Genomic DNA, 10,592 nt, shown 5'->3' on the forward strand with positions numbered 1-10,592 from the left:
TTAAAATGTGGCAGTGTGAAAGCGCTTCTGCACAGAGGTCTGCAAAAGACAGACAAATTCTCCCACAACATGCCATAAACGAAGCACTAAAGTGGCTCCAAGTGCAGAGGATGCTCAGGGTGGGATGTGCACCCATAAATCCATGCACAAAACCTGTGTACCTACAGAGCCAATGTGAATGTGATTATACAGTGGTGAGTGTATATCTCTGCATCATGGAATGTGGCAGTGGGTTTAGCTAAAAAGTGGATCTATGTGCATGAACTAAAACATGGGTACATATGCCATGTAGACAGGTTTGTAATATGGATGTCAGTAACCCAGTCCTTGAATTCTGCTGAAGACAAGATATCAGACACAACCATGAGTCTGGTAGTAGCTCTACAGGAGATCAGTTCAACTCACCTTCTCTGATGGCCTAAACAAAATTTAAACATAGGTCTCCAGAGTCACTAACTCACTGTACTATCTACCAGAAATCTCTGTAAATACCTTAACTATACTTTCTTGGATGGGACCTTTATCATACTGTGCACCTTTTGCTTATGTAAAGCTGCTGATCCTGGGTCATTGGCTGGTGGGTTTGAACCTGTGATTTTAGGAGCTAAAGCCATGAGCCTCTACTGCATGAGCTAAAAGCCAACCAGTTCTTAGCTAAGGCAGTAGAGCAAACTTCACTCTCCCTTTCTCAGTGATCTCAGTGTCTCTAGGGTACACTTATAAAATTCCATTTTAATCCTCCTCTATTACATTTCGTGCACTAAGAACGTTTTGTGTGTGAAGAACAGCCACACAAGATTGATTTTTTTAAGCCACTGTGGCCTTTGTTGGGGAAGACACTCTCATTACACATCTCTCACTGAGCTCATCTGGATAAAGATTTCCATATCACAAAAAGATCAGCTTTCTTTGCATCTGCAAAATCCCCTCACTAGTAAATTCGTCACTTTCAATTAGAAGAACAGTTGTTTCTTTAATACACTATATATTTTTAAACCTGCATTATTCACAACACGTTTCCCTGAAACCTCTTGACTAACAAATGATAGCTTCTCTGGGGAGGCCAAACTGACAGGGCTAGAACCTTAATAATAAAAGTTTAATCATTATCAGCTATGATCATTTTTAATAACTGTGATCTCATTGGGAACAATTTTCAAGAGGAATCATTTTTGCTTCATTACAATATGTGAGTGATGATACTAATAAACTCTCACAAAAGGAACTCCAAAACTCACAGCTTGCTTTCCCAACTAACCATTCATTACTGCTCCACAAGAGACTGAAGCTGGGAATCCAGCAAGCCAGGATCTGAGTTGTACTTGCCAGAATTAACTGCTCACTGTAATAAAATACATAGCGCAGAAAGTCAGATGATACTCCACACCATGTGGGGGTGAGGGAGAAACATAGGAAAGAGAAACAACCAAGCCTGCCTGTCTGGAGCTAAATGAAAGTTGATTTTTAGGAAATGAGTTGCTTTTAGACTGAATAATTTCAGACTTTTCCTTTTTTAGAGCTCAATAGCCATGTGACCGATGCTGCTTTCTCTCACATCAAAAGAGGAATATATGAGCCCATCCGGTGTGAGATGTAGTTTGGAAATTAAAGCCTGCTGTTGTGAGCCTGGAGGGCCGGGAAGGGAGCCAAGTGGGAACGGCTTGAACCTGAACTTGCTTCGAAGGCTGATTCAGACATCCTGCTTGGGAGAGCGGAAGCAACCTGTCTTCTCATCTCGTTTCTATGTAAATTAGGCTCTCTGGAGATATGACAATGTTAGACTGTGATCAGATTCAAAAATTATGGTTATTGTGCTTAAAATATAAAAAATAAGATTTCCTAATGCATTTTCAGTTCTGCTCTTTTTGAGGTATTTGGCTTCCTTTCTGCATATTTTTTGTACTCCTTTGCAGAATCTGAATGATTTGCAATGCACTGCCAGAGTTTTTTAAATGGGAATGAAATATGTTAGACAAACACTATCTAGTCTGCAGGAATTCAGCTGAAATGAAAAAAGTGAAAGGGTTCTTACCTGATAAGGTAGAGCTGTTCTGTTGCTTTAAATGATATTATCTAGGGGGATGTTTAGCTAATCTATGCTGCCCAAAAAATAAAGACATAACCAGTATTTCAAAAGCACTGCAACTGATGAAATCATCCCAGAAATGAGGGATGATTCCCAGCTGCTAAGACTGGTTTTGGATCTGGATCTACATCCAAATGTGGCTGTTTTTAGGACCTCAGTTTTTAATTCAGCCCAATATACTCCTCAGCCCAGCTGTGAACTTGAGAACTGATGTGTCCTGAAGGTTGGGGATGTTTAGATAGGGAGCAGAAGGGGACTACCTACACTGCCCAGGTAGGGCTAAAGGATAGCCATGTTCTCTTTTCCAAGAGACAAGCAGGAAAAGAGATAGCAGGAGCTGGTACTCACAGTGAGAATGCTCATCCTCAATCTCAAGGGTTAACAGAATACAATCTTTGAGATCTGTTAGCAGAAATATAATATAATGTAACAAAAGCAGGCCCCAGGCTCTGGCAGCATGATGACCTTTTCCTGCTCATAGGGCATTAGCATGCATACACAAGAAGTGGGTTTGTTTGTTTTTTAAATGACACCAAATTACTGCTCCGCTGCAGGGTAAAACCATGTCAATGCATTCTGTGTGCAACATGTGCATCTGCCAGTCGAAAAGCAGCAACAATATTACAAAGGCTAACGAGGGCAGCTTAGAAAACAGAGGAGATAGCCAGAAAGCTATCAGATGTACATCCTTAGAGTCTGTGAACATCCCTCCTCCCCACTTCTCTACAGAGAAGACATAAGTAGACCAGAATCAGAAACTATCATGGAGCAGGTTGATGTATTCTGATGAGAAAGGTGAATGGAGGCAGATTGACTCCTGAACAGAATCAAGATGAGAAGTCACCAGCTCCCAGGTCAGACAAGACTGAGAAGTTAATGTTATATTCCTGAGAGTGGTGATGTGACCATGGGAACAACTTTTATCATTGCTGGGAACTTGCAGTTTATTCATTTTTGAGTGATGAGATAAGTGCAGAGAATATATTCTGTCTTCTCAGAGCTGGAGAGCCTGGGAAGGGAACTGATGGCCTTTTTCATCACAAGGCTAACAAAAAATACAGGACTCCTTAGTTATTAACATAGAAACCACTGCCCAAAGGGACTGTAAGAAACAGAATAGGTTAACTGCAGAGTTAAGACAATGAAGAGGAGAAGTTGAGTTGGGTTCCTGTTTTGTAGGCTAGAAGGCCTTGGGCCTGAGAGGGGACCTGTGCGTGGCTGCTGGTGTGAGAGAGCTATTCACTCTTGAGCAGGCTACTGTATTTAATACTAAGAAAGTGATTGAGCAGCACTGAACTGGAAGAAGTCATATTCATTTATTGGAGTAAATATCACTGTGACTTGGCTGGTTTGGTTTCACAGGGAAATAGAACAGTGAAACAATCATTAGAGTCTCTGAGAACTGCCTCTTCAGAAGGGAAAATGAGTAATAAATAATGAGAGAAAGCAGAGATATGGGGAAACAACTAAGTAAAGACGGCAAAAGAGAAGGGACTAAGGGTATGTCTACACAGCAACATTATTTCGAAAAATGACTTAGTCCACAGCTACACAGCAGGAAGTTATTTCAAAATAATGTCAAAGTACTGTCAAGCTGGAGGACTTTTTACTATGACTTCTGTAACCCACACTGTACAAGGAGTAAGGGAAGTCAGAGGAAGAGTGCTCTAGTTCAAAATAAGTGCTTAATTCAAAATAAGCTACACAACTGATGTAGCTTAATTTGCGTAGCTTATTTCGAGTTAAGCACTGCTGTGTAGATGAACCCTAAGTGTCAGAGTAGTGAAAAAGGTGCTTGGACTCCTGGGTTCAATCCAAATACTGCCACTGGTACCATGGGTGAGTCATTTCAGCTTTCCTTTCAGTGTATCCATCTGTATATTGGGGGAAATCACTATCCACCAACAAAGGGGGAGTGAGACCATACATTAATGGGTGAATATTTCTAGAGAGTCTTTAACAGGCTTTGAATTATTATTGAAAGGAAGTGAGCTGATACTTGATTTGAAAAACTTAAAAGATTCTGATAGGCCATGCTATGAATTGTGAAAGAGAACCTACATATTATGTTGATGGCACTTTATAATACCTACAGAGAGAAAAGTGATAATTGATTTCAGTCGACGTTGATCTTATTTGTTTATTCTTCATGGTTCAATCAGATGTTTCCAGATTAAACACAAAGATACTGATTCTGTGATGGAAGAGGCCTGGATTCAAAACCCTGGCTCTAAACCTGCCCTTGCTGGTTTTAGTTGTCAGAGCCCTGACTGGAAGGTACCTGTTTTTACTTTGCTGATCTTTGAACAGCTTTTTTTTAGCACAGCACTTCCATTGATTAGAGCTGAGTAAGGACGGATGAGTTCATCCCCCAAATAAATACTTATCACTTTCTGTAAACCCTTACATTTTTCAAAGCACTCTACAAGCACTAACCAATTACCACAAATTAGATAAAATTAATGGATGAAAGCAATGTTAGATACCTTAAGAATATATTCTTTAAGTACTACTGTGTACAACAGCGTCTCATGAAATCTTACTGGAAAGATGAATTTCAGTTGCTTAGGACAGATTCACTTTCATATGAATAGAAAACTGGCAGAATGGCCATAAACAATGGGCAGTAATACTGCAGGTAAACATCACTTTCTGAAGGAAGGGGCGGGGGATAATGGTTACTATGTTTATCAGTGTTAGGTCTGTAAACATTGCATATCTTCATCAGATGTTGTGACAGTAGTGCCAAACATTTGCTTTGAGTATTTGATTGCATTTTTAAGTAAACTTGCTTTAACCTTATTCACAGCCTTGTTGGATTTACTTCTTGCAAATATTCTGGCAAATTAGTTTACTGGCAGGAATCTTCATGTAAACAGTGGATTTTAAATAAACATTGTAGAATATTCATACATGAAATCATAATCCTGAGCATTCACACTAGAAACCTGACTATAAGAGCACTGTTCATTGAATCAGAAAACAGAAATGTATCATCTGACCTTTGATATCAACAAAAACTACTTGTTTGATAATCAAAACAGCTTGTAAAATAATTTATTAAAACAGTTTTTTGTTTGTTTTTAAAACTTTAATCAACTTTACTGAGGAACTACAGGCCAGTGATTGTTTGAGTAATGAATAAACTAGAGAAAATACTGTGGCTTATTTGACCCGCTCTGTTAACCAATGTCAGAGGATTTGCAGCATTTTTTCCTTAAAAAAGAGAAATGGATTATATAAGTCAGGGATATTTTTTGATGCAATCTATTTCAAAGGTAGGTTTTAGGAAGATCCTGTACTTTGAAAGATCCTTTTGAAGAAGCCTGCCGTTTTTCACAGAACTGCGCTTAGACCACAGTTTTACTTTGGAAATAGCGCTTTTTCGAAAGAGTGCCATTACACAATTATGCAAATGAATCACGGGATATTTAAATCCCCGCTTCATTTGCAATTTTCAAAGTGTCTAATTTACCTCCCTCTGTCGAAAGAGGGATGTAGCCTAGACACAGACAGAGAAACAGAGGCTAGGGACACCATTCCTACCATTCCTGGCTAATAGCCATTGATGGACCTAACCTCCTTGAATCTATCTAGCTCTTTTTAGAACCCTGTTAAAGATCTAGGTTTCACTGCATCCTCTGGCAAGGAGTTCCACAGGTTGACTGTGTGCTGAGTGAAGAAAAACTTCCTATTGTTTGTTTTAAACCTGCTGCCTATTAATTTCATTTGGTGAGCTCTAGTTTTATTATGGGAATAAGTAAATAACTTTCCCTTATTCACTTTTTTTCATATCTCTATCATATCTTCCCTTAGTCTCCTCTTTTCTAAGATGAAAAGTCCAAGTCTTTTTAATCTCTTTTCATATGGAACTAATTTGCCCAGTACTGATATTAGACTTACCCGTCTATTATTTCCAGGATTACCTCTAGAGCCCTTTTTAAATATTGGCGTCATGTTAGCTATCTTCCAGGCATTAGATACAGAAGCCAATTTAAAGGATAGGTAACAAATCAAAGTTAATAGTTCCCCAATTTCCCATTTGAGTTCTTTCAGAACTCTTGGGTGAATGCCATCTGGTCCCAGTGACTTGTTACTGTTAAGTTTATCATTTTGTTCCAAAAGTTCCTCTAATGACACCTCAATCTGGGACAATTACTCAGATTTGTCACCTAAAAAGAATGGCTCATGTTTGGAAATGTCCCCAATATCCTCAGCCGTGGAGACTGAAGCAAAGAATTCATTTAGCTTTTCCACTATGACTTTATCATCTTTGAGTGCTCCTTTAGCATCTCAATCATCGAAGGACCCCTTAGTTTCTTTAGCCAGCCTCCTGCTTCTGATGTACTTAAAAAACATTTTACTATTACTTTTTGAGGTTTTGGCTAGCTGTTCTTTAAACTCCTTTTTTGATTTTCTTATTATATTTTTACACTTAATTTGTCATTATGGTCCTTTCTATTTTCCTCACTAGGATTTGACTTCCCCTTTTTAAAAGACATCTTTTTATCTGTGTCTGCTTCTTTTACCTGGTTGTTAAGCCACAGTGGCACTCTTGGTTCTCTTACTGTGCTTTTTAATTTGGGGTATACATTTAAGTTGGGTCTCTATTATGGTGTCTTTGAAAATTTTCCATGCAAATTTCAGAGATTTTACTTTTGTCACTTTACCTTTTAATTTCTGTTTAACTAACTGCCTCATTTTTGTGTAGTTCCCCTTTCTGAAATTAAATGCCACAGTGTTGGGCTGCTGAGGTGTTTTTTCCACCATAGGGATGATAAATTTTATTACATTATGGTCACTATTTCTAAGTAGTCCAGTTATATTTACCTCTTGAACCAGATCCTGCTCTCCACTTAGGACTAAATCAAGAATAGCCTCTCCCTTAGTGGGTTCCAGAACCAGCTGCTAAGAAGAGTTATTTAACGTATCAAGAAATTTTAGCTCAGCATCCCATCCTGGGATGACGTGTACCCAGTCAATATGGGGATAGTTGAAATTCCCCACTATTATTGAGTTTTTTAATTTGATAGCCTCTCTAATCTCCCTTAGCATTCCATAGTCACTATCACTGTCCTGATAAGGTGGTTGATAATATCCTTACTGTTATATTCTTATTATTGGAGCATAGAATTACTATCCATAGAGATTCTATGGAACATTTTGACTCATTTAAGATTTTTAATTCATTTGATTCTACATTTTCTTTCACTTGTAGTGCCACTCTTCCACAAGCATGATCTGTTCTGTTCTTCCAATATATTTTGTACCCTGGTATGACTGAATCCCATTGATTGTCTTCATTCCACCAAATTTCCATGATGCCTATTATATCAATATCCTCCCTTAAAAGTAGGAACTCTAGTTCACCCATTTTACTATTTAGACTTCCAGCATTTGTGTATAAGCACTTTAATAATTTGTCACTATTTATCTGCCATTTCTTGATGTGTTAGATTCTTTTTCTTTTGATTATGTCTCATCTGATACAACCATATTTTCATCCTCTCCTCCTGAATAGAATATAGAGCATCTCTATTAATAGAACCTTCCCTAATAGATGTCTCTGTTCGATTCATGTGCTCCTCTTCACCTACTGGCTTTCCCCCAGACCTTAGTTTAAAAACTGCTCTACATTTTTTTTAATGTTAAGTGCCAGCAGTCTGGTTCCATTTTGGTTTAGGTGGAACCAATTCTTCCTGTATAGGTTTTCCCTATCCCAAAAGTTTCCCCAGTTCCTAATAAATCTAAACCCCTCCTCTTTACATCATCATCTCATCCACACATTGAGACTCTGAAGTTCTGCCTGCCTACCTAGCCCTGTGTGTGGAACTGGAAGCATTTCAAAGAACACTACCATAGAGGTCCTGCATTTCAATCTCTTTCCTAGCATCCTAAATTTGGCCTCCAGAGCCTTTCTCCTACCCTTCCCTATGTCATTGGTACCTACATGTACCACGACTACCAGCTCCTCCCCAGCACTACACATAAATCTATCTAGATGTCTCGAGAGATCCTCAACCTTCGCACCAGGCAGGCAAGTCACCATACAGTTCTCCTGGTCATCACAAACCCAGCTATCTATGTTTCTAATAATCGAATCCCCCATTACTAACACCTGCCTTTTCCTAATGACTGGAGCTCCCTTCCCCAGAGATGTATCCTCAGTGCAAGAGGATACCATAACATCCTCTGGAAGGAAGGTCCAAACTATGGGATCATTTCCCTCTGCTCCAGTTGAATGTTTTCCTTTCCTGAGCCTTTAATACTCCTTAACAGAACAGGGGCTGTCTGACTGAAGGTGGGACTGTTCTACAGTGTCCCAGAAAGCCTCATCTATGTACCTCTCAGCCTCCCTTAGCTGCTCCAGTTCAGTCATCCTGGCCTCTAAATCCCATATGCGGTCTTTGAGGGCCAGGAGCTCCTTGCACAGAATACATATGTACACCACCTTCCCACAGGCAGGTAATTATATATGCTACATTCAGTGCAGGATAGCCCCCACTCTGCTGCTGGGCTTCTGCTAGCATTCTCTCCTTGTAGCCAGACAGCCCCCCATCTCATCCATCTTATTTTGCCTCTCTGAGGTTCCTGAAGCATACAGGACAGAGAAGGAGCGATAAAATCAGCATAGTCTATGCTGGCTCATCTGATCCTGAGAAGCTGAAAACATAGATATGAGGAGAGAGAGAGCAATTAAGGCAATCAGCATAGCCATTAAGCTTTGATCTGCTTTGATCCGAGATCAGGATATGCGGCTGGCACCCATGTTGATTCGAACCCACACAGTCCCTGGAAGAGGAATTTCCCACTGAGAAAAGTATGCCCAGTACTTCCAATTTAGTTATCTCTCTTACAAGTGTAAATTAAGTTCACAACTCCCTTGGAAGAACTGGTCTCACAAAAGACAGACCAGCCCCATTTGGCATGACAGATAAGAAAGAGAAATACGTGACCCCATGAGTATAAAGGTGGTACAGCAGCACACTCTCTTTTGAGTGTCATTCTACACTCTACCTGCTGGTTGGGTTAGGTGTTTGACCTCCCGACGTTCTATGGGGACGCCCACCTCATATTTTCATCTTTCCTAGGAATTGAGGGACCGGCCCTGGCCTGACATGCTGGAGTTGAGAGGCACAGAAGGGGGTAAAAATTGTACCTGGATGTGGTCCTCTGTCTTAAGTGTACACATAGAAAGAGTAAGCTGTTACTTGGTACCATTATTTCTATTTTTCTATCTTTATCTTCTTTGTAACCATTTTTAAGATCTATATTTTGCTAGTAGTTAAGAAATAGAGCAATAGCCATTGTAACCATATGATTTATAAGCTTCTTTAATAAACCTGTAACTGTTTAAGCTTTAACCTGACTCCTTCAGTTGCTGTAACAGAACCAGGCACAATTTAAAAGAACTTCAGCCGGTCTTAAGGGACAGATATAGGGAGAGCTTGGGCGTTTGGATTTGTGTCACACCCAGGAGGTAGAATTCACTGGGGCACTTCTCAGCCTTCCCCAAGGCTGCCCGCTGTGAAGGAATTACGAATACTAGCAGCTGAAATCTGAAGTGTAATAAGCTCTCCCTGTACACTTATTGGGCACCCGTCAACCTCCTCCAGGTTGCCTGCTGCAAGGGACCCCGGTCTCAGCAGTTAAAGTCTCGGGTGTATAGTACACACACAGTATAGGAAGAGCTTGGGTGTTCGGATTTGTGTCACACCCAGGTGGCAGAATTCACTGGGGCACTTCTCAGCCTTCCCCAAGGCTGCCCGCTGCGAAGGAATTATGAATTCTAGCAGCTGAAATCTGAAGTGTAATAAGCTCTCCCTTATTGGGCACCCATCAACCTCCTCCAGGTTGCCAGCTGCAAGGGACCCCGGTCTCAGCAGTTAAAGTCTCGGGTGTATAGTACATACACACTGCCCTGACCGTCGGCTGACACTCCTACAGCTACTTAGGTTATTGATAGGGTTGTTATTTAAATCAGGAATTTTTATTTTTAGTTTAGTTTAAAAGTTTTAAAGAATGCCATGTAAACCTCAACCCCTTCCAACTCTCTCTTGAAACTCCCTGTTAGCTGCCCCTGTTCACAAAGCTCCCTGGTCACTTACTCACAGGCTTTATAAAGCCCTGGCCTTTCTGATAGCCCTGCCCCCCTGGGTAAGGCTCAACCAATGAACAGGGGGTCCTAGATTTCAAATCCCTGTTAAGAAGCTCACAGCTTCCAACTGCTGGCCACAGCACACAGTCCTTCAAACAAACAGCTCAGCACTTGAATCTCCAAACAAACAGAGACAGACAAACACAAGCTCAGCATACAGTTTCTTTCAGGCAACTAGCAAGTAACCCCCAAACACAAACACACACTACAGACAGCTACTTATGTTAAGGGTTCTGTATTTGCTTCTCTTTCACCTGGAAAACTCCCTCTCAAACTCCCTGCCCCTCATTCTGCCACCGTTATTCACATGGAGTAGTTCCTGTCTCTGAACATAATTCTGATGGCCTT

The sequence above is a fragment of the Pelodiscus sinensis genome, chromosome 4 (assembly GCF_049634645.1).
Source record: "Pelodiscus sinensis isolate JC-2024 chromosome 4, ASM4963464v1, whole genome shotgun sequence".
Classification (NCBI taxonomy): Eukaryota; Metazoa; Chordata; order Testudines; family Trionychidae; genus Pelodiscus; species Pelodiscus sinensis.